Genomic DNA, 26,036 nt, shown 5'->3' on the forward strand with positions numbered 1-26,036 from the left:
CACCAAATCTGGGACAGTTTCTTAAGGCAGAAATGTGATTTTGAAGTTGACATTTGTTTAAACTACAAGGCTTTCCAAGTGTTAGCTATTAAAACTCCACAGCAACCAAGATCATTCAAGTGGCTCACTAAAACCAGTTATGTCAGAAATGAACCTAGAATAATAAAAAATACATTCTAAATGCACTATTACAGCTTTTATTTCTCCATTATCACGTATGTTAGATTACAGATATAATTTGAAGAAAAAAATAATCTGAAAACTCTACTCATTAAAAGATCTTATAGGACTGGCCAATTTTCAGCACCATTTACTCACATGAAAAAGTTATATTTCCAGGTTACCCTTCATTATACTCAAGTCTTACCAAAAGCCTTGTCTGTGCTACATTCTTTTTATAATCCAGCCTGTCAAAAATACTGGCAGACATATGACCATACTGTATCATACTTTGCATACCACAGCCCCCATAATTCTATATGCCCGAAACATTTTCATATTGAAGATGAAAAATTGCATCTTTATTATTATTCTATAAACTCACATCAAAATTATCTATGACTCTCTAGTAATATTTAATAGACCACAAATCCATTTCCTAACTATACTACAATAAAGTATGCTGGTTATTTAGTATAACCATTGTGCTTCTTGCTCTCCCACTGAACAAACCAGTGCAGTTACTGAAGTAAGATGCAGTTTAAGCTATCTGGTCATGAAAAAAATTACATAATGAACAATCTACTGTAATGCAAAGACCTCAGGTCTAACACCAGTTAACTGAGCAGCTGTCTAAAAGACTGTTCGATACTCTTTCCTGCAAAGGTACTGTTTGGCTTTACTTACTAATTTCAACCTCTGCTACCTTTTCTTATAAATCAACAGGCCCAGATTTTGGTTCACACACACACACGCAGATCAGTCATGCGTATGCACAAGATATTTGCCCAATGTAACTAAACTAAGAGTTAATTTATGCATTGAAGCAGCTTAGCAATGTGTGAAAATGTCTTTGCTACCAGTATCCCCTCCCCCTCCACCCTGACACATTAAGGGCCCCTTAATTGTTGTTTTAACCTACAGGAACATTGTTCCTTTGGCTAGTGGCTGTTAATGGAACAGAACTGGCAATTTTCTTACGCAGCTGAGCGTAGATATGTCACACATGGATTAGCACTTTAAGTAATCATAATAAAAATGTGAAATGATAAATTGTTCGAAACACAGCCACTTTTTGCGGACAAAACGCACCTAAGCTTCCTCAGTGCACCTGTCAATAAACCTCTACCACCACTGCAAGCACCTAGACAACATCATCCATTTCTTGTTCCCCCTATCATTTGCACATCCTCTTCCAGCAGGTACCGGATGGTAAATGGGCCAGCTGTATTAGGTGAGAAGTACAAACATGAGAACTTTGAAAATAATCACCAAGTTTCAATCAGATCTCCAGTTCTTCAGTTTTCTTCTTACATATATGGACACAAGAGCTTACATTCACCTAAGAAAATGTTTGAAACAGTGGATACTTTTAGATCAACATGTTTGTGAATCACAAGGAATAGATAAGGGCACTGGGCCATTTCCGCATGCCATTCTTTGTGTAGTTTCACTGAGAAATAGCCATTAGTTGCTGAGAAAACTAGATTTCTTAATCAAGCCATTCTTAACCAGCTCACCTCCAAAGAATCAGCAGACAGAAGCCTTAGTGACTGTCATTGGTAATTGATTCTGCATGATGTAGCAAATATACCCCTATATACACAGTCCCAAGAAACCAAGTGGGATTGACCAGCTGTGAAATACTAAGCACCAATCCTTTAACAGAGAAAATATTCAATAAAGGTTAAAAACAGAAAAAATAAAACCATAGATTATAACAAGGGTTAATGCTGAAACAAGGATACATTTGGCATTGCTGCCTGTAGACCTCTCATGTTCTAACCACACTAAGAAGTCTACTGATGTTGCCTAACTTCTACTGAAGTCTATTACCAGAATGTAGGGCACTAGTGCTGTGTAGACTTAGGAGGTCCATACCATGGACTAACGTGGTGCTGTTTCTCCCTGAATGGCCCAAGGAAACAGAAAGAACTCTTAAGAATCACCACAATGTTTTGGGAAGCATTGTGTATCTGCAACATGGAATTATATCACCTTCAATGGAGTATAATATATAGACAGCATAGCAAACTAAGAGCAAACACATTGACCAACAACCAGCGAATGAATCAAGGACCTCCAGAATGAAACCAAGGGCTGATATAGTTTGAGATGCAGATTCAGATCCTTTTAACAGGCTTATAACTTCTGTAGGTGTAGGCAAAAAACTTTCAAACATACACACACAAGCAGGTCACACTAATACAGTTTTTCAGAACCACCAGCAAGATCAAAGAGGCAATTAATTTTCTTGCAGCTTTTCATCATTTCTTGAAAATACTGAGCCTTGCAGGATTTCTGGTCTATATATATTCTGATAGGTAATCACAGGAGTATCAAATGCATAATAAGGATACTTAAAAATGGGGTGGAGGGTAGGGAATTTTAAGTGTTAAAGCATCACCCAGAAGAAAGAGAGAAAGAGCAGTCAAAAAGTAAAGTGAAAATAAAATGGATACTTGGAAAAAAAAATAGGTATTGCCTTAAATATTTAAGTTTAGCATCAAGTGTGGTTTTTAAAGCCACTTTATAACTCTGCTGAAGATAGTGTTAATGCAGGAAGAGCAGGTGCTAAGTGCAAGTGCTTGTGCCATGCAACCAGCTACAAGGAAGATCAATAAGGAGCTAGAGCATTAAATTTCACATACTGTAACTGTCATGCCCATTACATAGTATTTGAACATCATCACAGGCCATTACAAAACTGTTGACTCTTGATATTTTTTACAGAACTGAATTATTTTCCAGGGATTTTATTAGCACAATAAGCACTGTGAAAGTATAAAAGTACTCACAGACTTAATGAAATTTGAAGACCTTTACAGCCTTCCATGACTTCATATTTGATTGTTTAACTGTATTCTTCACTCCAGAATGAAAAGACAGGAAGATAGTTGAAAGCTTCAAAGATAAAAGGAAATGTATCCCAGGAGCACTTTTCTTTCAACCAGATACACAGCTGATGTATTTTCAAGGAGGTATTTGCAAGATAATTCTTGAGAGTATATGCCACAATTAACAAAATCACTGCAGACAGAAGTGACAGAAGGAAGGGGTATGCTAGGTCCCCTGCGATTCAGTGGCAGAAGCAGCACCCTGCTTCCCGCCTCTGCTCTACAATCTTTGTGATTTGTCCTTTTCAAGGACATGATAAACACTGATATTCCTTCAAACATTTCTCATGCTAGAGGAGCCTTTGAGGAGAAGCTTTGTGCAATTACCTCTCCTCTCCCCAAAACAATTTGAAGGCAGCCATCACCGATTTGTTATCATGGTTACAGCAAGTTTGGTGTCACACAAATTGTCAACGCATTTTCAAAACAGCACAACCATTGAGATGTTATTTTTGAAGCTACACAGGTGTATTATGTTAATACAGTTGCATCATGTTTTACAAATAATTTTCAAGGACATAAAAATTACAGATCACATTATGTACATAAATTTAACGTATGTATCAATATTGGTACAAGAGTATTCAGTGACAAAAAGTGCCATTTGTAACATCTTATAAATTTATGAGAGTAACCGTGTAATAAATGCACAGACATGGTTTTGTATTTATAACATAATAATTTCCTAATTTTGCACACACTACACCACTGGTCAAATGATAATAACACTCACTTAGAAAACCTATAAACTGCAGTTGTTGCCTCAACTTCATAAGATAACTAATAATGAAACACAGTTGAGTTATGGCATATGAATTCAAGAAGGATATGCTATATGAGGTTTGCTGAAAGAAGATGGGGGTGTTTGGTAAAATTATTTAAAGAAAAAACTCATAGTGAACAATGCAAATGTAGTGAACAATTCAAAGTTAGTCTATTTTTTTTAGTTTGAAGGCATTATTCTGTTCACAGCCTCTGGAATAAGCCCCACGGGGAACAGAAAGCTAACATCTAAGTTGGCAGACAACGATTAGCAAAATTCAGGGTCTGAAAGAAGGTTAGGCAAGTTCAGACCAGAAGCAGGGACCACAATTTAAAATAAAGGATAATTAACCATTGGAGCAGACCACCAATGTGTGAGATGAATCCTCCCTCATGGGAATTCTTTTTTATATCAACTTTGGATTTTTTTCTAAATGATACATTTTAGTATAGTGGTTCCCAAACTGTTTAGACCAGCAGACTGCAATGAATCATCCATATTTCCTTAAGAAGTTCTGCACTTACAGCCTAACCAAATAAACTGGAAGCAGTAGAGACACACTGACTGAAAGTTTGATGGATCTTATTCCTCAGTTTGGTTTTGATTCATCACTTTGCCAGTCACCACTGGTCAGTGAGTCAGGAGACCCTGGACTACTTCTATAAGAATATATTTTACTGAAGCCCTAAAGCTGGTGTTGAAAATTCTCTTCTGCCTCATAGCTCATATAAACTTAGACAAGAGTTTGTTGGGATCTGTATTTCATAGTGCTCGGAACACTTACAATACTATCATAAGGTTAAAGAACTACAGCTAAAGGAAGGATTATTGAATTTTCTTTCACATTTTATTCTTAAACTGACTTTGCATAATTTAAAGAATAAGCTTAGGGTATACTAAGAGGTAAAATACAGGAGAGCACTGAGCTGCTATGAAAGAAGTAGATCTGTTAAGCCATTTGCTTTGTGCCAAACCAAGGCAAATTTCATAATGCAAATCAACAGTTTGCTGAAAAGTACATTTGTTGAGCAAACTTAGAGACTGTTACTTTTTCAAATAATGTTGTTTTAATAAAGCAATCCTAGCTTTTGCAAAGGCTAATTTTCATTTTTATTACTTGCATACACAGACCTTATTTGTTGTTAACTTTTTCCCTTGCCTGCAATGATCAGGTGTAATTTTGCAGAGCAGCACTACTCAACTAAAATGGACATGCACAAAAATTATTTCTTAAGTTTTCTGTGTACATTTGTTCAGTGTAGGGGAATAGACAGGGATCGGCGACCAGAAGATCACGGGCTGTGACGGAAAGATAGACTCCTCCCCATAGGAGTGGCAGGAACAGGAAGCACAAGAGCTATATAAGCGTGTGACGCAGCTAAATAAACGGACATTTTGTATCCATCATATTGATGTCTGTGCATCACTGTCCCCAGGGTGGGTAGAGCCCTGTGTCCCGGAGATATGCGGCCCAAGATAAGTTGTCCCATAGAAGCATACAGCAACAGTTCAGGGAAACTTTTGCCTGTCCTTTCACCCCAAACACATTCCTAACCGTCTAGATAGTCCTACTGCTATCACTATCGTCTGTACTTTGTGAAGTAGTACAGTAGTGACAAGTCATTATATACACACACACAAATCCTGTTATGGAAGTACAACTTGTCAAGGTGAAGGGTTGTTCTGAACTATCATAAAAGTATTGTTGAAGTCATACAGACAAGTCTCTGGCCCAATGAAAATATTGCTGTCACCTTAAAAGTCTAAACTCTCTTGCTTCCTTAGAGCATATGTCAAAGACAAGAATAAATAAATTTCATTTCCCTCAGAATGTCTACAAAGACTTGAGTCAATCATTTTAAAATTTGATACAGTGGTTTTATATGTTGGGGTACTCTCATCCTAAAATTCAAAAATCTAGGCCACTCTTTTTGACACATTGTATGCATGTCTGTGTTAAAAGCACCTGAGTGACAGCAGGGAGGATGAGGGCAAGGAAATGACATTAAGAGAAAGCTGCCAGGGCCACCTTTGTTCTTATTTGCTGGCTTAACATGCTGTATTATTTCCCCTTCTACAATGGAATTGCTTCAGCAGTATCCAGAATTCAAGAAGGGCTAGGTAAAAAAAGAATTAACTATGTAGGATTAAAAAAAAAAAAAAAAGGAGGATTTAAAAATTAAATATCAGACAATTGCAAGAGCTTATGACCAACATTTAACGCTACATATGCTGCAATTCCCATCTAAACTAGAAGTGAGAAAGCTTTGGTGGTCTCCATGCAGAGCTGAGTTTCCATATGACAAATGCCTCACATCACTGTTATTTGAATTAATTCATTATATAGGAATTTCATTAGATCTTTACTTAGGAGTTTAAAAAAAGAGTACCTTTACCTAATAATTTTGGGAACCCTTAACGCTATCTGTCCTTGCCACTGTGTTTGGAAAGAAACATGACAGGGATCCCTACCACAGCATTTATTCAGGGACCATTTCTTTTTATTTCCGTCACAACAATTTTCAACATACTCACTCATTTTCAGCTAATAAAGTGCAAAAAAAGCAAGAGATGTTTAACTCGGGCTTCCCACCTCTGTTTTCATACTAAGCAGTAAGCAGCACAGTTGTTTGAACATCGTGACAGCAGAAAGATCACCTTTAACATGCATATGAGAATTGTACTTCTGAAAGAAAGTACAGCGATATGTACCAAACTTCATAAAGCATTATGACAGGCTTCTAAAGCATGCCGCTGTTAAAAGACGGTGTACTCTAATTTCTGTAGCTCCTCGTTCAATTTCTTTTGTTCTTTATGTTGACATCTTAACTGTTCTGTGCTTACAAGTTATCAATAGCCTATTACAAAAAGGCTCAAATTTGTTTGCATTACACACCACGGGGATTAAAAAGGAGTTAATATATATATCTATTCAAAATTATTGTGCAGAAAATAGGTGTGTTGTACAGGGCTTAGGCTGTGACCTGCTTAACTTTGTTCGTAGAATGCACAATCCATCACGTACGAAAACACAGAGGAAAATGTGAGGTGTTAGTAAGTACCGCTGTTAGTGAGAAATTCTGCTAATTATTACACCAAATAAGCATAGTCAACAGGCCAGAGCTGTGAGAGGGCATGTTTCAGGGCATTAAATGGCTGCCTTGGATGGAGATGAATATATTAAACTATGCCCTTTCACAATAAAACAATTTCCCTGACACTTACAAATCCAGGCAGCTCTAGTAGTACCGATGAAGAGCTCAGACTGCACTTGGCATACAACGATGTTTCAGTGCCACCTAGTGACGCGCACTTTAACTTCAGTGTCTCTTAAGATTTATAGTACACGAAAAGTTCAAAAGCTAATTTGGATCAAGTGTGGAGTCTGCACAGTACCAAAGAACAGCCTCACTCTTCGCCAAGACAGACAAAAAGAGGTCATGATGAGACAAACTCCTCCCCTTTCTTTATAACTAAAACATATGCTTCCTTAGATAGCTGATAAAGCGTTACACACATTTTTATTACAATCTGCTCTTACAGTCAAAAAAAGAGAAAAGCCTTGCAGAAAAGGACAAAACCCAGTATATATTGAAGCCTATACTATACACAAGAAGGTTTATATAGCTTGATATTTTATTAGATTAATGGATGGAAAATATTCCATAAACTTCATAATTTTCAAAATTATCTTTTTTCCTGTTTGAATGGACTTTATTTATTATTAATATTACTTTCATTTAGAGTACTTTCACAGTTTAAGGAAAGTGTTTCAGAGACTGTAAACTTTGCATTCATTCCCGGTTTGCATTTTGACACATTGTATACTTCTGCCACCATATTTATTATCACTACAATGGAGATTACAATCATTTAACGTCTCTGCTACCCTGTTGCACATCTGCTGATTAGTACTGCAGTTGAATGTTTAGGCGGATATAAACCGACTAAACTTCGCAGTGAAGCCTAGCCCAAGAAAAGCTGTGAAGAGGCTGAAATATAATGATGAATAGAAATTAATTATGTATTCAATACCAGCACAACTGTCTAACAATGAAAAAAAAAAAAAAGTACATGTTTAGATGAAGCTAAAAGCATAGACTGCAAAAAAGATACTAACATAATCCCTGACATTAGTCTCTGCGTTTTTATTTCACAAGATTTTTACAGGAAAAGGCAAGTAGAAGTCTTTATGTTCACTAGTCATTTTTCACATGGACACTATTTATTTATGGACACTTGACATATAAATGGATAAATTAAAAATTCTGCATCTGAACCCCACATTTATCACCGTGAAATGGATAGCAACATATTAATACATTATAGTACTATGAGGAAGAATAATGGCTTTTAAAACATCACTCATGGAAATATTATATAGGCTGCAACAGAACTACACTTGCAGAAGAAGTTTGTCTAATATAGTTTCCCTACCCCAAACTCAGTGAAATAAAAATATAAGACTTTAGCAAAGTTTTGCATGCGCTCAGATCCCGAGTATTACAGGGTCTGGACCTTGAAGATTGTATGATGAACACAAAATCTTCTTCGTTTATGTATCTGCGTTAAAAAAAAAAAAAAAAAAACAAAAAAAAAACAACCACTGAAATTATGTGGAGAAGATTCTCAAGGTAAAATTCTCACCTTGATGATTAGATTAAGGCCAACCTTGTGGATTAAACCTTCTATTGTATTAGACAAATAGTTATGATGTAAAGTGCCTAGATACTGCAGGACTAAAAAGCCCTTTAGAAATCAAACTGAGAAAAGCTTCTCTCAGTGGGCAGCACACTGTAACAAAGTTTGGAAACCTCTATTGCAAATATACTTTAGATGTTTTAATCTAGACCCTGCCTTAGGACCTAAACTCCTGTCACAAGAATCAATATTGTCCCTACTTTAAATAGCAAATAAAAAAAGGAAGATAATCTTGTTCCTTACATGTCATAGAATTCTACTCGTGACTTCTCAAATGACACTTCCATCTCCAGAGGAAGTACTTTCACTGCTATCACATCTTGGAAAGCTTAAATGAGGAGACTGTAGAAAAGATGTGCCAATACAAAGCACTGAACAATGGTGTAACAGTTTAGGAACTGTACAGTCCACAAGAGAAAGAAAGCAGTATTCACAGCAAAAACCAACTGTAACACCCTGTTTACCATAGCAGTAAAAAAAAAAAGTCCAAAGTTTGATGATCACCTAATTTATTCTTGTCCATGCTTTTAAGAATCTGTCATATTTTATTACTTTCACAAGACTACTTCATTTTATCTGCCAGCAGTTGTTAGAAAGAAAGAGGATTTTTAAAAGAGTAATTCCCGATCAGCATGTTACAAGTTTTCATCCAAAAAGATTCCAAACGACTAGTTGCCTTGAGAAATACATTTAGGTCTTCTACTCCAAACTAGGTATCTTTTATTAAGTATTCTGAGGTGCACAGCCCTCTGAAGGACAGAGGTATTCCACTTAAGATTGCATCTGGAATCTAGTAAAGTGCTGCATAATTTCCAATTCTTAATATCCAAGAAGCAAACAAGGAATATGGGGCAAGTTTTAGACAGTGGAATGAGTCCACTTGAGCTTCTCTTCAGTTCAATCCCCATTCAAAACAGCTCTGCTCACATCCACCAGCATCAAGCTATCAACATTCTAGCTCTGTAGCCCACATCAATTTTACAGCCACAGAGGAATGCTTCTCAGAACAGCCATCACCTGCAAAACTCCTTACCTCAAAGTAAAACTTATTCAAGAGAGGTACATATCACATTAAATTTTTGTCACTTTCCTTTTGTAAAACATGTCATTCGCATATTTGCAGGAATATGACATTTCCCCCCCTTGCAGTATACAAATCCTTTCCTCCACAGGATTACAATTCTTTCCTTAACAGCTAGAAAAATGTATTTGCCCTTATACCTCAAGAAAGGCTTGACTGACCAATACTCAACTGGCCATATGCCTTAGATAATCCACATGTAGAATCATTCATATTCTAGAGGATGCTAATTACTTACGAACACTGAACGGCTACCCATGCTGAAGCCACCTCTAAGAAATAAATGGCTAAGCATCTTTCCAACAAATACAATAAGCAGGGGAAGAATTCTAAGCAAAAACGTAAAACAAAGTTTCCAGTATCCGCTACCAAGGAGTTCTTTTTGCCACAAAATATTAAAACAAAACAAAACACAACCTCAGTGATGACTTAAAGCAACAAATTCTAAAATTGTGGTCTATGTTCCCTTTCGCTATTACAAGAAAATGAATATACGAAAGAGTGGCTTGATAGCACTCCTCCATTTTGCTGCATTTTCAATATCAATTTGTTTGAATTAAATCATTAGATCATTAAATCATTAAATGCAAACAGGTTCACCATAGTAATACAAGCTTCATAGAGTATTTTTAAAAAATTAAATTTACTGCTACCTCTGTTTTATTTCTTTCCTATAACTGACAGCTATTTGGAATGCACTAAGAAGCACAAGAACCTCTAACAAAATTAATCTGTTCTTCAGTATAAAAATTAAGTTGTTATCCTATGCTGCTAATACAGTAATTTCCTTTTAAAATTATGTGGGAAATCAAGTGTGACCTATTTTTAAAAGTGCAATGCAAGCAATACCAACTGTTCTACAATGATAATTTGCAGGTTCCACAAAAAACCAAACCAAAACAAAAACCACCAAAAAAAACAAGGGCACATAAGCAAGTATCATGCACTTCAAGGACTCTGTACATCAATAAAATGAATTTACTCCCATGAAACTGCTCACCAGTGGAGAGGGCAGGAGGAAGAAGTATATTGCTTCTTGCTTTCATGAACTCTTTTGAGTATAGCCACAGTTCTTAACTCCTATGTTAGAAAAATCAATGTAAAACTAAGGTAAAGTAAAGCAGAGTGTTTCTGAGCTTCTAGTAACATACAGGTCAAAAGGTACTTTACATTAATATTAGACATTTGATTATTATCCAATTATCAATTCTTATTCTTGAACTTAGTAATCATTCTTATGTTAGAGTAGGTATAGAGTGATATCACCACCAGATTACACCGATGAAGTCTTGCAAATCGCCTTGTATGACAGTAAAGATTCACAGACTTTAAAACATCATCTAAAATAGGTAGACTGAAACACAGTAGTTGTGAATTCCAAGCAACTAATTTTATGTGTCTTGCAGAGAAATGTTGCTAGTTATTAAGAGAAAGTTGTCCTATAGAAAGGCATACTATATTACACTGGGTTTTACCCACCGTACTGCAGAGACAGCCTCTTTTCTGCTGTCAAGATGCTTTTGCTATATGTAAATATTTAATGTTATTACCATCATTCACTCAGTGCTCATATTGTCTGATCAAGCATCTATGACTGTCTGCTAGATACACTTGAGGATAACATTTATTCATGTCTACTGCTCAGTCACATGCAGGCCCTACTTCTCAAAGGTTCTTCCAAGTTCAATAATTTATTAAACACTATGCACAACGGTCTGTATCATTTGCAAAAATGCCTAACTGTAGAGTATGCAAAACTTGGATTGTACTCGTGCAAGTGCATGCACTTAACGCATGGAATAGGCTATAGCAGTTTATACAATACCAAGACTGTACTTTTACTCATGGTTCTGTAAGCAATTTGAATTACAGAAATAAATTTCATGTTACCAGAACTCCCAGGTGAGAAATACAGCTTTTAATAGGAGTATACTGAGTGCATTTTAGTTAATATAATTCTCTGAAAACAAATCAAAATAAACATCAGCGGTTGGTTTTACCCCTAGTTGTAGTTGCATGCATCAAAACATTTTTGTATATACCTAAATTCATAGTATTGTATCTAATAGATACAGCACATGTAATATCATCAATGTTATCACTTCATACACCTTCTAAAAAACCACCTTCAAAATTAGATTTCCAAAACACTGAAGTCCTGTTAAGACAGACAAGACAAATTGCCAGTCTTCAAAAGGCTTGTCTAGGATTAAACAGGTCTCTTCAAATCACTTCCTCAGTTTGTATCTAACAGAGAAATCTGGATATGAAATATACAAAATGAAGCATAATATTTCATCATCTATAGCCTTAAATTTCGGTTGCATACAAAACGTCAAAGGAGGACAATACAGGAGTGGTTGGTTCTTCGAGGTGCTTAAGGCTCGTCTGTTTGTTCAATCTTTTAGGGCTTAAGCAGAAGCACCTACGCAGGAAGAGCTTATAAAAGTCTCATTCAAAAGAACAAAAGATAAGCCTTTAACAGGAAACTATCTGAAATATAATACTGTCATAATTTTTAAGGAGAGTCTTGTTGTTGAAATAAAAGAAAAATAATCAGCTATATGAGAATCAGGACAGTCTCTCTAATGGTCTGAAACAAGTTTTTGTTTCAAATCTCAGTTTTAGTTTAGACAAAAGGGTTTTTTGGGGTTTTTTTTTAGGGAACAGTAAGCATCACAAATAGGCCATCCTAGAAAGTGCAAGACAGCACAATTATTCCTTCTATCCCAGTGGACCATCACCCTTTATGAACATATGACAAGATCCAGCTATTCATCAATGAGGCTAGAAGGAAATGAAAACGTTGAATTCAAAAGATCTGTCTTTCAGTTAACATCCTTAATGTAAATTAGGGTTAAATGTGAACAAAATTAATATTTAATCACTTGAAAAACTTCCATTCCTTTCTTCTCTTTAAACACTGAAACTTAATTATAAAATAATGTAAAACAAGTGTAAATTTAAAAGAATCATTTTGAAGATTTGCATTAATAGTTCAAGACCTATTGACACTGAAGAAAAGAAGGGCAATCCGAACATTATGTTGCTTTAAAGTAATGTGTGATTCTATTCCTTGCCAACAGACAGCAGGAGCCCAAAGATACGGGGGAGTGCTGCGGTAGGGAAGAAGGGAGACAGCAGCACAGAATGGCATTGCAGGAGGACGGCATAGCAAGGCTGGCTGTGTTTTTAACCTAGGTCAGGTAAAACTGCAGGAGTAGGGGGATGCTGGGGAGAAGAAACCCAATGTTCCAACTGCTGGAACCAGGTCTCAATATATTGTTTCACATATCACCACGAAATAAAAAGCTCATGTCATATAGGGGCTCAATCCAATATTTAATTATGATGCAGCATGATACATAGAAAATAGTGCAAAAACAGGAAGAAAAGCATCTGACAACAGCACAATACCTTGCAAAATCTTGCGGTTCTTATGTAATTTAAACTGCTGCCCTCTCAAACTTTTGTTATTAAATCCCACACAAAGTAAATCCTGTATGCCTTATGGTTTTGCACATAGTGGTTACTATTGTGCAGTCTACATTTACCATCAGTTACCATGCTGTCGCATGGGAAAGCCAACAATTATTCTCTATTCTAAACACAGAGCTTTTTACATGGTAAAATGCCCCAACATATAAAAGCTTACATTTTGATCATTTGTATCTCCATGAAAGGCAATTTGGCTGTAAATAACCAAAAGTGTTCACTCCGCCATTCTTCTCTATGCAAACTTTGAACTAAACCCAGGTTAGAAGTTGTTTCCACAAACAGTAATGAAATTAAAAATCTCTGAAGTGTTCCCCATTTCTTTCTGGAACATAACTGAAACAATTTGTTGGTTGCAAAAAACATACACAAATGAAAGACAGGAGTGAGCTCTCATAGGAAGCAGCAGTCACACAGGGTATGCATTTGAGTGCTGAAAACCCATATCCAAGATCTTCTTTCAAATGAGGTTTTGACTACTCCAAGTTGAAATATTTACTGTCCTCTCTCACAGCCTAAAACTTCCCCCTATACCTGCTAAACTTTTTGACTGGAATCCTCTTGAAGTTATAACCTACTTCAAAAAATTTTGGCTTCTGTGAAGAGGCAACATGTTCTATGAAAAACAGTTATGTAAGTGACAGTGAATTTTAATATTATCGTCATTTAGCAAATAAATCCAGCAGCATTACCTATCACTAAAGCATACCACTCCCAAAAGTTTGGCTTTACTAAAGTGAATGCACCACTAAGACACCATTGCACAATCCCACAAACTGTACTCAAACAAATGTAACTTTGCCTTCCACAGGGAAAACTCAAAACCAGTTGAGTACTATGGTTAACCTTTCCAAATACGGACAAGCTCAGTTGCACTGTACAGCATGTTTCTCCCTGAAACAAGCACAGGTGGTCATTCCATTCTTGCCCTGCTCAAGTCAAAGACAAGATTTATTTGCTAAATGATACATATAAGGTGGTTTTTGGCAAACAGCATCAAAATAAGAAAGAGGAAATGTATTACCTGCAAAATACTTTTTTCAGTACAAAGACCCCAAACACTCCACCAAAACTATAAAGCTTTATTAGACATGACCATTGCAACGCTGGTATTTTGCTAAATACTTTTTTCCAGTTATTTAACCTCTGCTAATTGACCTTTACTAATGTCTAGTGAAAGAAAGCATTCTTATTTCCTGTCAAATAATAAATATTCTTGTCCCCTTCTGTAATCACTTTGTTTACATGGACTTTGTTTACTGTACTCTATCACACAACATTTTAAATCCTGAATTCCAATCAGGGCTATCCTCATTAAAAATATGACCTTTCACCTTTTATGAAGCACTGCTAACATAAATTACATTTTGTTGTAGCCCAAAGGTGATAGAGCTGAGAGTAGGATAAACAAGGTATAATACAAAAGCCAGTTGGGTCAGCCTTTCATTACAGCCCTTTCAAAAGCTATTCATCTCGCTTGTAGTCAGTAGGCTGAAAATAATTACTTCTATGTTGTACTCAAAAGTAGCAATAAGGACAGGTCATGCAAGACACAAAAAATTCTTGGTCCTCATAAAACCACTTCAAATGATATTAGGTGAACATCATAGCATGTTACTTCAAATCTCTCTGGCAGGACACATCTCAACAATATCAATTGTACGTTATGCTACGTCATATCAGCTGTACATAATATATCACAAAGAATGGGTAAGAGTTAATCATGGTAAATTCAAAACAGCTATAAAACAGTTCTTCAGCTTTTTAAAATGTGAATAGAAAATACTATTCACCAAGTTCAGCTTAATTTATCTTTCAAATCAGGGCCCACATTTAAAACAATATAGGAAAACCTTACTTAGTGTGTCTTGGTTGATTTCTGACTTAGAAGAATTAACATGGACCTTTATCACACTAAAAGAAAAAGAGATTCTTATATTGGTAGGAACATGAGGATCATGTGCACAGTATGTAGAACAACAGAGATTCATATCTCACTTAGGGCCCCTAAGAGCTACTGTAAGATGAAGAATAGCACGGGACACTAACAGAAACTTCAGTGCTGCCTTTTTTTTTTTAATCTACTGGTCAACTAGTAAGCCAATTATGCACTTAAAAGTTATTGCAAATTCTTATCAAAGCCCATTACAAATTACTGAAATCTCTGGAAAGACAACTAAACATTTAACACACATGTAACAGACAGCTGGAGAGAAAGGGGAAAACCCCAACAAAACCACCTCCCAAAACAAAAAACACTTTCCATTGTATTTTTGCAGTGATAGCCTAGATTTCCTAAAGCTTTTTCTTTTTTTTTTTTTTCTAGAAGGAGTGTCATTGCTACTATTATTATGAAGTACTAACCAGTAGGACATGCTGTTAGAACAGACCTAGAGTCAGAAGAACCTTTTATTCAATTTCCAGTGCTAATTTCCAAATTCTGCTTTGAATATGACCAAAGCAATCAGTTTTCCTAAGGTTTATTTCTCCAGTCCTCTATCTTCCTTCAAGACTGTTTCAAGACTTAAAAAACATCAAGAAGTTCTCACACTAACAATTTCAATCAAATATTCATTTTGTCCCTAAAGTAGCATATAAACAAAAACAGTCTGTTGTAAAAAAATGACATCTGCAGATGTAAGTAGAAGTGATAACATCTGGTTAAATTTGGATCCAACTGAAGGAAGTACAATGCCAGCAACATCACCCCACATCACATCTACCTTTAATGATCAAGAAAATCAAGATGATGAAAGAAAGTAGGTTCAGTGCCTAGATATATAACTATCAAACAGCTCAGGAAGCCGCCCAGGGACAAAGGTAAACATGCAAAAAAAATAAAAATAATAAAAAAAAAGGGCAGATAACTGCAAAACAAAGAGTGACTAATGTTCAAGAAAAATGTAATTTTGCAAGAGATTAATGTAACTACAGGCATTTTAGATGTCTAGCCTCACTCAAGCAGTGTGAAAGGACCCAGTGAAAGGTCCAGTGCTTTGGAAATCTCTCCCTTCCCCCTTCCAAATAAAAGTAGGCATTCCTATATTTCAAAGAACCAGGCACAAACCCAGGTACAAGCCAGTCCTTATGAAATACAATGACAGATTTTAGTATTAGGCAACAATGATTTTGTCTACGTGCATCTTTCTTTTGGTACTTCATGGCCAATTACGGTAAAAGTTGCTCAACAGGATGCATACATAAGAAAATTCCTGTCACAGAGCAGATGCAAATTTAATTACTTTAAGCTAAACCTTCCATCTTGTCTAGAGGTCCTTCAAAAATGCAACTGTAAACAAGCACTACATTGCAATCAGGTGTCAAGGGCTTATTTGATCTCTTACAAAATATGTCACAAATCACTGGCAGAAAGTGGGTCAAGAGGGAGAACAAAGGAAAAAACTGTCAATGGACTAGGTAACTCATGTGAGCGTGCCTATTAGTGCCCTGGATCTTTCTGCTCCTGTCTAATGCTGTCCATATAAAACCTTCTTAGTTTGACAGTGTTCTGTTATCCTGCATTTGATGTAATTTTTCTGTAGTAAGCAAAGAAAATTAAAATCTGTGAAAAGAACTGATAGAGAAACCAGAGAAAACATTGAAGATATCAAAATTGTTCTGCTAAAATATCAGTTTTGTGCTACTCTTCATTTGTTATATGTTACATAACTTCTAAAAAGCTCTATATTTTTGAGAAAACAATCTGATAAAAACCGGAAGTAAATAAAATTTACTTTACAATAGAATTATAAATGGCCCCAACCAAATAATAGGCAACATGTTCTCTTAAGAAAGAAAATGACAATATTGTACAATTGGCTAGAAGCAAAGCACATGTATGTGGTGTGCACATTTTACCTTTCACCGAAACATCAGGTACTTTTGGGGACTAGAGGTAAAATACCAGACAGTTCTCTGCAGTCTTCCAGTACTTCTTAAATTCTAGTAGATCATGGCTCATTATGAATCCCTGCACTACAATGTAGCTCAGAATGGACAGAGTTTAAATGACAGAGTAACAGTAATGTTAAGAAATTTGTGAATATACAACTACAAAGCCATATCTCTTACGGCAAGAAGACTGGATAGGTACTTTATTTAACAGAAGAATCCACTAGATGTACATAAGTGTAAAGACGGTTTCCTGTACACACTCAGTTAAACCATTTACCGCATAGTTAAAATATAATCTAAAAATTCATTAAAAATTCAAGACTGAATACACCCAACATCTCTCAAAGTTCTTTTGAGATCTGTGGAGTTAAACCATAGATGAATTGTGCAACTTCAGCAACAAAGACTAACTGATCTGCATAGCCCAACTTGTCTGTTATGAAGTACACACCGGGAGGGGGCAGGGGGAACCTAACCCAAAATACATTGTGCTATGGTAGCCATGAGAGTTAGAGGCAAGGGCATATCTGTAGCTTTGTCTTTTATAAGATCACCCAGAATCACTAGGCAAAGTCAGACTAGCTTTAGGGCACAAAAGCCCCTCTTCAGCCTCACCTAACTTTCATAACCTTACAAGTTGGTCTACTACATATTACCTCTACCTATCAACTTGTCTTAACACAGCAAGGAAAATAGCAGAACTGCTCTTACATTACATGCTTAAATACCACTGTCAGAAACCTGAACTTCATTTTCTCTGACTCAAACAGCATAACTTCTACATAACATTAATTGGAGATGTTCTGTGTAAGTGCCTATCTGTTCTGAAAAAAATAACTGAAGAAACCTTCAGTTGTGGTTATTAATTATGGTTCCTCTTTGGACTGAATTAATGTTCCAATGCATTTTCATTAAACCAAAGCATATCCTTACTGCCTGTAATACAATGACATTTTCAAAAACAGTCTCTTAAAGAGTCAACTCAGAGAAGCCTTATTTAATCAGACAAATTAGGCTAAGGAGTTTCTCCTTCATACAATAAGAATTAGCCAAAACTAGAGGGGGAAAAAAAGAAAGGAAAAAAAAAAGTTAATTTTCCTCTTAGGCTTACAAAACCAAGCCTTCCTATGTTATCTAAGGCAAAAGAGCAGATAAAGAACAAAAAGACCTAGGAAGCTGACTGCCTAGAAGTCATTTCCACTTAGCCAACGTTTGATCAATGCCCACCTTCTGATGCAGGAGATTCATCAGAAGCAAAAGTAACTTGTGCTTCAATACACACAAATATTTTTTACTCTTAGAAAACAAAAGGTGAATCAAAGGCTGGAGGCAAATGGACAAATCCTATATGTAAACAGGAAGAGTCCCAAAGCTTATTTACCATCTAACTCTAATAATAATGGCAACTAGACAATCCAACCATAAAACAGAATTTTACTGATATCTGTTATATTTCCCTATGGAAATCTTCAGTTGCTGCTTCAGAGGGGCAGTCCAGTCTCTCTCTCATCTTGAAGTACACAATCGTAATACCATGAATTTGCGGGGGGGGGGGGGGGGGGAAGCAAACAAAGAGTTAACAACTGTGAAAAAGAATCAGCATTGCTGTGCAAGCTCCTCAAATCTGTATATGTATGAAGTGAAAAATGAGACAAGAGTAAGAAACTGAGAAGGGATGCTACACTGGACAAGGCCTTACAAGGCCTTACTTTGCTTCCTATACAGGCTGCTATTTTTCCTATTTAAGCAGAGCTGTATGTCATATTTACCAACCTAGTAAATTTATATTAAACATAGCTAAACTAAGATATGCATCTCATGCACACTTTCTTGCTACGGGGCAAATAAACAAAATTGGTAAAGTTTTCCCACCCAGTTCTCTTTATTAGCAGAATACACCCCTTTAAAAAAACCTGAACAGCTGATATTTTCACTTTTGTTTTAAAAAGGAAATTTTCCTCTTGGTTAAAAAAAAAACAAACCAAAAACAAACAAAAACCAAAACAGTTTTAATCTAAATTATTTTTTTCATATATTGATAGTAGAGTAGTTGCAATCACTTTGCTTAGAACTGACCTTTTTTAATCCACCAGATGACTTTAACACTGCCTTTACCAGCAGAAATGCACGCAATCTATTTATCTCCTTCCAATAAAATTTAAATAGTGCAACACATTATTCATCTATCTGTATTATACACTGTTGTGTACATTAAGTGGATAATATTATTAACACTAATGTTTCTGTAGGCTATTCATAAAATAAATGGTGGACAAAGTAATTCCATCTATTACACATGGAGCTCAATAACAGCTGTAAATGAGAAAATTGCAATAGATGTACTGAGTAATAATCAGAACTAAAACAACAACTGTAACAATATATCCATTGTGTAAATGTTCTGATTATAGAAACACAGACTAATCTGTAATTTTTCATCACTGATAAACATTGGTAGCCAGCCAGAATTCAGATTATACTTTATCCATTTACTGTCTGAAACAAAGCTGCAAAACCTACTTGATTAATTTAATGAGATAGATGTAATAAATATTTCTGTGTCATAGTAAACAAAATATGTGCAGCATGACATCAAATCATTAGACCTGCCTAAAAACTACAGTTAGCAAAATGTACTATACCTTTCCACATAGGTAGCTACAAATATGACATACACAGTTTTGCCAGCATAATGTCATAAAGCTATACTGGCTTGTCAGTAGAAGTTCTCTAAGGCTTCTTGTTAACATTTACAGGAACCACATGATCCCAGTTTAGAGCCTCCAAAAGCAGCTGCTCATATCAGAAAAGAGATTGAGGTGATTTTCTGGTTTGAGAGCTTTGCTGGTCTTAGTTAAAATTCTTTTAATTACCTCCAATATCATAACATTTTAACTACTGTACATGTAATAATGCCAAGAAATTATCTGTAGAAGCACAAAAAAACCCTACACGGCATGCTACAAACACGACAGTAACACTACAAGTTTAATGAAGAAAAGCCTGGCTCATTTCTAAGAATAATCACAGTAAAAGCCATAATATTTGGGATACGAGGCACTAAGTCATCTGATAGAAAATTGCTGCAGTGAAAACACCAGGCATGAGTTTCTGCAAACAGTGCTAATTTATTAGAAGGAAAAGACACAATGTAGCAAACACCAGGAATTATTATATAAAGGCTCCTTAGGAAAATGCCGTCTATCTTGTATTTTCTGTCTCTTTATCAGAAGTCACACAAACTTGCCAGCTAGAGATCAGAGAGGTTGAGGTGTGGTCCAGCTTCATGATACTGACCAGATGGGGAAGATGCTGCAATTGGCATAGAGCCCAAGAAGAAAGTGATCTATGGGGAGTTAGGGAGAGGCAAACATATCTGACAGCAAGACAAGAGCTCTCTCCCAGACATCATCCATGGGGATCCTTCATTCCCTTTTGCTTATATTGTCACTGCATATGCACAGGATGACTGAATATATTATGCATGGGAATTAATCATGCCACTGGCACTGTCAAGAACTCACTGAGCTTTTATTATGCATGCAAAGTTCTTCCATTTTGCACACGCAGATGAAATTTGGAATTCTCAAAGAATTCCAAAACTAAATTAGAAAGGAGAGAAGATTAGGCCCAAGGTTACAAGAGTAGAGAAGATTCCACGTGCAAAGGAGATTTTCTGTAAATAAGTGAAAAGGTCCTAAACATTCTCTCCTCTGACAGTAGTTCAGACTTTTTCAGCCAGGTACCCCTCTGAAGGACTCAATGGCTGAGTCCCAGCAGGTACTTAGCCATGAGCATGCTGTGTATTCTCCCCAGCTATTTGTTTGGATTTATTTTTTTTTTTAATTGTAGCTATGTTAACACTCCATGCCTAAAAAAAAAAAACCAAACCCCACCCTTCCACTTCTTTCCTCAGTGTCAATTAATTACTCTTGCTCACTACTTTTCATAAAACAAGGATTAGCAGATGCCCAAGGGAAAAAATTACTTGCCTTTAAAAAAATTTGATGCACTTACATTGCCAAACAGCCTCATCTGAATTAATCTGAATATAAAAAATAGCATAACCACAACCTTTGACATTCTAGTCAAATAAATGCTAGGATGTTACACTGGAATCCACTAAGTGTCTGGCTTTTTAATTCACGTTTTATTGATTCTCCTTCACTCAATTTTGTGTCACTTTTCTGCTTATTTAGTCTTTGCCCAAAAATATCACATTGCCTTAATATTTTACCACCTTCCAGCAAGTCCCTCTTTGCTGAGTTCTTATTTTATTCCTTCATCGCTCATTGCCTGCCTCCACTACTGACTTCATCCTCTGATTTATTTCTCTTAAGAGCTGGATCATCTCCAGTTCCTGACTTAAATTCTTTGGAATAAAAGTATATAAAAGAAAAATAAAAACCCCACTGATTATGAAACAAACAAAAAAAGATTATAATTAATCGAGCTGCTTAATGCAAATTTCTAAACACTCTTTAAATGTTACAGTCATGTAAAATGAGGACCAGTCAAGTTCAAGCAAATGTAATATTGAATTCTATATACGCCTCGAAATTGAAAGAGGAAAGTGCTGTAAAACAATAAGCTTATATCTAGCTACTACCTTTCTAGGATATAATTAGAGACATTCTACAACACTTGATAAATCCACACTCTTCGGACTTTCACTTTTTAATCCATACATCAGTTTATAACCCTACCAAAAGATCTAAGGATTACACTTATATTTCCAAACATATTGCTGTATTTTAAATAGTTTAAAATAAAGTTGATTTAATTCATCAGCTTGTCACACTCCGATTTCTTTCAAGCAGAATTTAACTTTATACGACCTGATACCCTGGCACAGCACCAACTTTAAGGAAACTGCAGACTTTTCAAGCAAAGTTGTCCCAGCCTAAGTACCATTTCAACAAGCCAAGAAGAAGTGTCTGCTTCAAGTCCTTTTTCAGGATGGTCTGACAGCTATCTCCACTTTTCCACGCTTTTAAAAAAAAATAATTAAAAAATCTAAACAACTAGGGAAAACACAAGTTAAATTGTTTAGGCTTCACAAGAAGAATATAATCTTGCGATCAATGGGGCAGTGTCTGAATGGAGGCCTGTCACTAGTGGTCTCCAGGGCTCTGTGCTGGGTCCAGCCCTGTTCAGCATATTCATCAATGCCCTGGATTATGGGATAGAGTGTAACCTCAGCAAGTTTGCTGATGATACCAAGCTGGGAGGAGTGGCTGATACACCAGAAGGCTGTGCTGCCATCCAATGAGACCTGGACACACTGGAGAGCTGCACCGAGGGGAACCTGAGGAAATTCAACAAGAGCAAGTGCAAGGTCCTGCACCTGGGGAGGAACAATCCCATGTACTGGTACAGGCTGGGGGCTGAACTACTGGAAAGTGGCTCTGTTGAGAAGGACCTAGGAGTGCTGGTGGTCAGCAAGTTGACCATGAGCCAGCAATGTGCCGAGGCCAAGGCGGCCAATGGTATCCTGGGATGCATTAGGAGGAGTGTGGCCAGCAGGTTGAGGGAGGTTATCCTCCCCCTCTACTCTGCCCTAGTGAGACCACATTTGGAGTACTGTGTCCAACTTTGGGCCCCTCAGTTGAAGAAGGATGTGAAACTGCTTGAGCAAGTCCAGCAGAGAGCTACGAAAATGATCAGGGGACTGGAGCATCTTCCTTATGAGGAAAGGCTGAGAGACTTGGGTTTGTTCAGCCTGGAGAAGAGAAGAATGAGGGGGGATTTCATCAGTACTTATAAATACCTAAAGGGAGGGTGTCAGAATGATGGGACTAGGCTCTAGTGCCCAATGACAGGCCAAGGGGCAATGGGCACAAGCTGGAACACAGGGAGTTCCACTTAAATATGAGAAAAAAGTTCTTCACTGTGAGGGTGACAGAGCAGTGGAAGAGGCTGCCCAGGGAGGTTGGGGAGTCTCCTTCCCTGGAGACATTCAAAACACCCGCCTGGATGCGTTCCTGTGCCCCCTGCTCTAGGTGTCCCTGCTCAAGCAGGGGGTTGGACAAGATGATCTCCAGAGGTCCCTTCCAACCCCTGCCATTCTGTGATAATGCCAGAATTCTCAGGATCTAGCTGACACACTTCATTGATCTGATTTAAAGGAGTTACCATTGACTTTCTAAGTTTCATCTTATTCTACTGCAATTCAATCCAATCCAACAGATTTCTACACTCTTCATGAATTCTTAGAGCTTTAGGATACAAATAGTTTAATAAGTTTCATTTGCAAATCACAGAAACTAGACCAAAGTTTATGCTTTCTACACGTTCTGTAAAAGGCTTCCATGCGTCATAAAGAAACTCTTTCACTTTCTCTTATGGATATCATAGCTTCACTTCACTCAAAGAAATGTGATGCTTTGGCCATAGACTTTAGTGGAAAAAAAAATAAAATATTAGTTTGGCAATAGGAAGTCAATTTCCTACCCCCTGGACTCTCATGCCTGTAACAACAAAACAGTGTTTTTAATTTTTTTTTTATAACACCAGTCAGTAAGCACCAAATTAGCCCATTGAAGACAACAGATTTTAAATTCGTCATTTATTTTTCAATTTTCAAAAGTTACACTATATAAAGGTAGCCTTACAAATTTTTCATTACTTCAACAAACTACTGATTCATTCTCAGGTTTTTTTAACTGGTAAGAAATAAATTATAAAAGTGACTGATTCACACATAAGGCCCATAAATCTTCCAGTAAAGCACTGGTAAAAGATACTGCACTTATTTTCTAAGAGGATGCTGTAAATAAATCTAACTTATGGGCCTGTTTCATCATATGTCAGAAAGAAATCTTTGAGCTTTCAAACCAAATACAATATTATTATGCAAGGAACTCGTACAAGAAGCCTCTTCTGCATTTAATGACCATCTTGCAAAGTGTGAATGAATGCTGAAACACACCCAATTCTTAAATATTGATGAAGACCATGACAGAAATCTTTCCCCTCATCCTTAAGTCCAGTTTCTGATTAGCATCAAGAGCACCTTCATTTACTTTACAGAATGCCACAGAAATATTACTAATAGCTTAAAGTACATTTAACAGTTTGAGATGTTCCAGCTCTACAGCGTAAATCAACTCTCAAAGTTATTTATATATTTCATCACTCACAGTTATAGTAAATGACTGACCATAGTGACTGCTAAATTAATTGTTACAAAGCTATAAATGCTTTGGAACCCTACAGAGGAAGGCTCTTGAATAGGACACCAATAATTTCCAGAACATCAAAAATATTACTTGCATCGCCTAAGTGCATGATTAAACTAAGTTGCACAGTACACAGGTGCATCAGAATTTCAAGCCATGACTTGAGATGTCAGCTTTTTCTGTTCTAAAAGGCCACAGAAAAGTAGAAAGCAGGGATAAATGCAGAACTTGAACCTTGAATGTCTGAAGTGGTCAGAAGGAATCTCTTGATACGTATCGCATGTCCTGTGATACCAAGGGCTCACAGAACAAAGAATCTCTGCATTTCTTCACAACCTTTTAGTAACATAAACCAGTTCCTTCTTTCTACCCCAGGTATATTTTATCAGTAGCTAGAAATGTCAAATACTTCTATGGTAAACAGAAATATCCTGGCCTTTTTTATTTTTCTACACACCAATGCTGAAAAAGGTGACAATATAATCTGCCCCAGGCAACTCTATCACCATTCACAGTAGACAGGTCATTTTCCTTTCTGTCAAAGAGGAGAGTAGGTCATCACATTTTAGTACATGTTGACACCACTGCTAGTAAAAAGAGATAAGAATTCAGTGCCCTTAAGGTGTCTTAACCTCTATCTTACCTAATACAGATATTCCACAGCTATTGTATTAAAGCCAGAAGACAGACAGATTTGTACCCTGAAAGAATGCACTACAAAGGTCTCAACCTCTGTGACAAGCTGATATTTGTACTGCACGGAGTATAGGTGACAACAAAGCACTTCCCTTAAGGTATCTACCTCTCTTATTTTGGGTAATAGGATTTATTTTTCCCCTCTAACACCACAGTGGATCATAGGTGTTTAACCTCTCAAGTACACATATGCAGTTTTTGAACACTTTTGGAAGTTGAAATAAAGAGCACATGTACACCTTCTGCCATCCTGAGAACAACTTCAGAAGTTTCTTTGCTTGATTAAAACCTTTTACTTTCAGTGTGGATACTCTTAATTAAGAACACAAAACAAAATAATGACACTTAACTGCTGTTATTTTTATACGCTGTGTTTTCATTTTCAAACATTTGGTTCTAACGTCTAAAGAAAGTTGGAAAACCCTTTTATGGCAATGTTCCTTATATCTTTTAAGACAATGGGAAACACCACCACCTCCTAACTGTCAATACATAGCCACCTGTACATGAGAACTTTTTATTACATTTTCTGTTAATAAACTGGTTTCTCCACATCCTTTTAAAATAGCACTAAGGGAAAAAGATCTGCAGGGCAAGAGCAAGAACAGCAACACAAACTGCTTAGTTATTACACAGACTGGACAGCAGTCACAAAAAGACTTTCTGTTTGGAAAAAAAAATAAAGATATGAATGCACTTGCAATAAACTGCATAATGATGCTCAGTTTCTTCTGCACACGTGTAAAATGTTACTTCAAAATGGGCAAAAAAGCAGCCTCTTGGTAGAGGAAGAACAGGTATTCCATACTTTAAGTGAAATAATAGATCTGTGCTTGAAAATTCTAAACTTTTTTTCCCCAGGAACACAACTACAGACAATATTATTAACTCCCACTAGAAATTAAACGTTGACTTGTACAGAAAAAAAAAAAAAAGAGCAACATCTTGCTGAATTGGAAAATAACATTCTTTTATTTTGAAAATAGTCTGGTCAATTTTATTTGTTTTATGTAACCTTTTTTTAAACTATGGAGGCTGAGAAAGTAGTTCTGAGTTCAGAGACCATATCAACTAATACAACAGCTCACTATTTAAGCACTCCTTATTTATTTGTATACTTAAAACCACTTAAATGATTGCATATACACACTTTCAAAATTCAGTCCTCC

General features: G+C 36.4%; 1 protein-coding gene across 3 annotated transcripts in view; it reads right to left on the reverse strand.

Annotated features, from left to right (window-relative positions):
* Positions 1-26,036, reverse strand: part of FTO (FTO alpha-ketoglutarate dependent dioxygenase) — a 251,281-nt gene that overhangs the window by 211,104 nt on the left and 14,141 nt on the right. The window contains exon 1 of one of the 3 annotated variants that reach the window (XM_064459374.1): positions 10,602-10,665. The exons of the other annotated variants lie outside the window; for them this stretch is intronic. The gene's annotated coding sequence lies outside the window, so the exon portion shown is untranslated. Of the gene's footprint in view, positions 1-10,601; positions 10,666-26,036 lie in introns of those variants that run through there. 3 annotated transcript variants of the gene reach the window in all.

The sequence above is a fragment of the Phalacrocorax carbo genome, chromosome 8 (assembly GCF_963921805.1).
Source record: "Phalacrocorax carbo chromosome 8, bPhaCar2.1, whole genome shotgun sequence".
Classification (NCBI taxonomy): domain Eukaryota; kingdom Metazoa; phylum Chordata; class Aves; order Suliformes; family Phalacrocoracidae; genus Phalacrocorax; species Phalacrocorax carbo.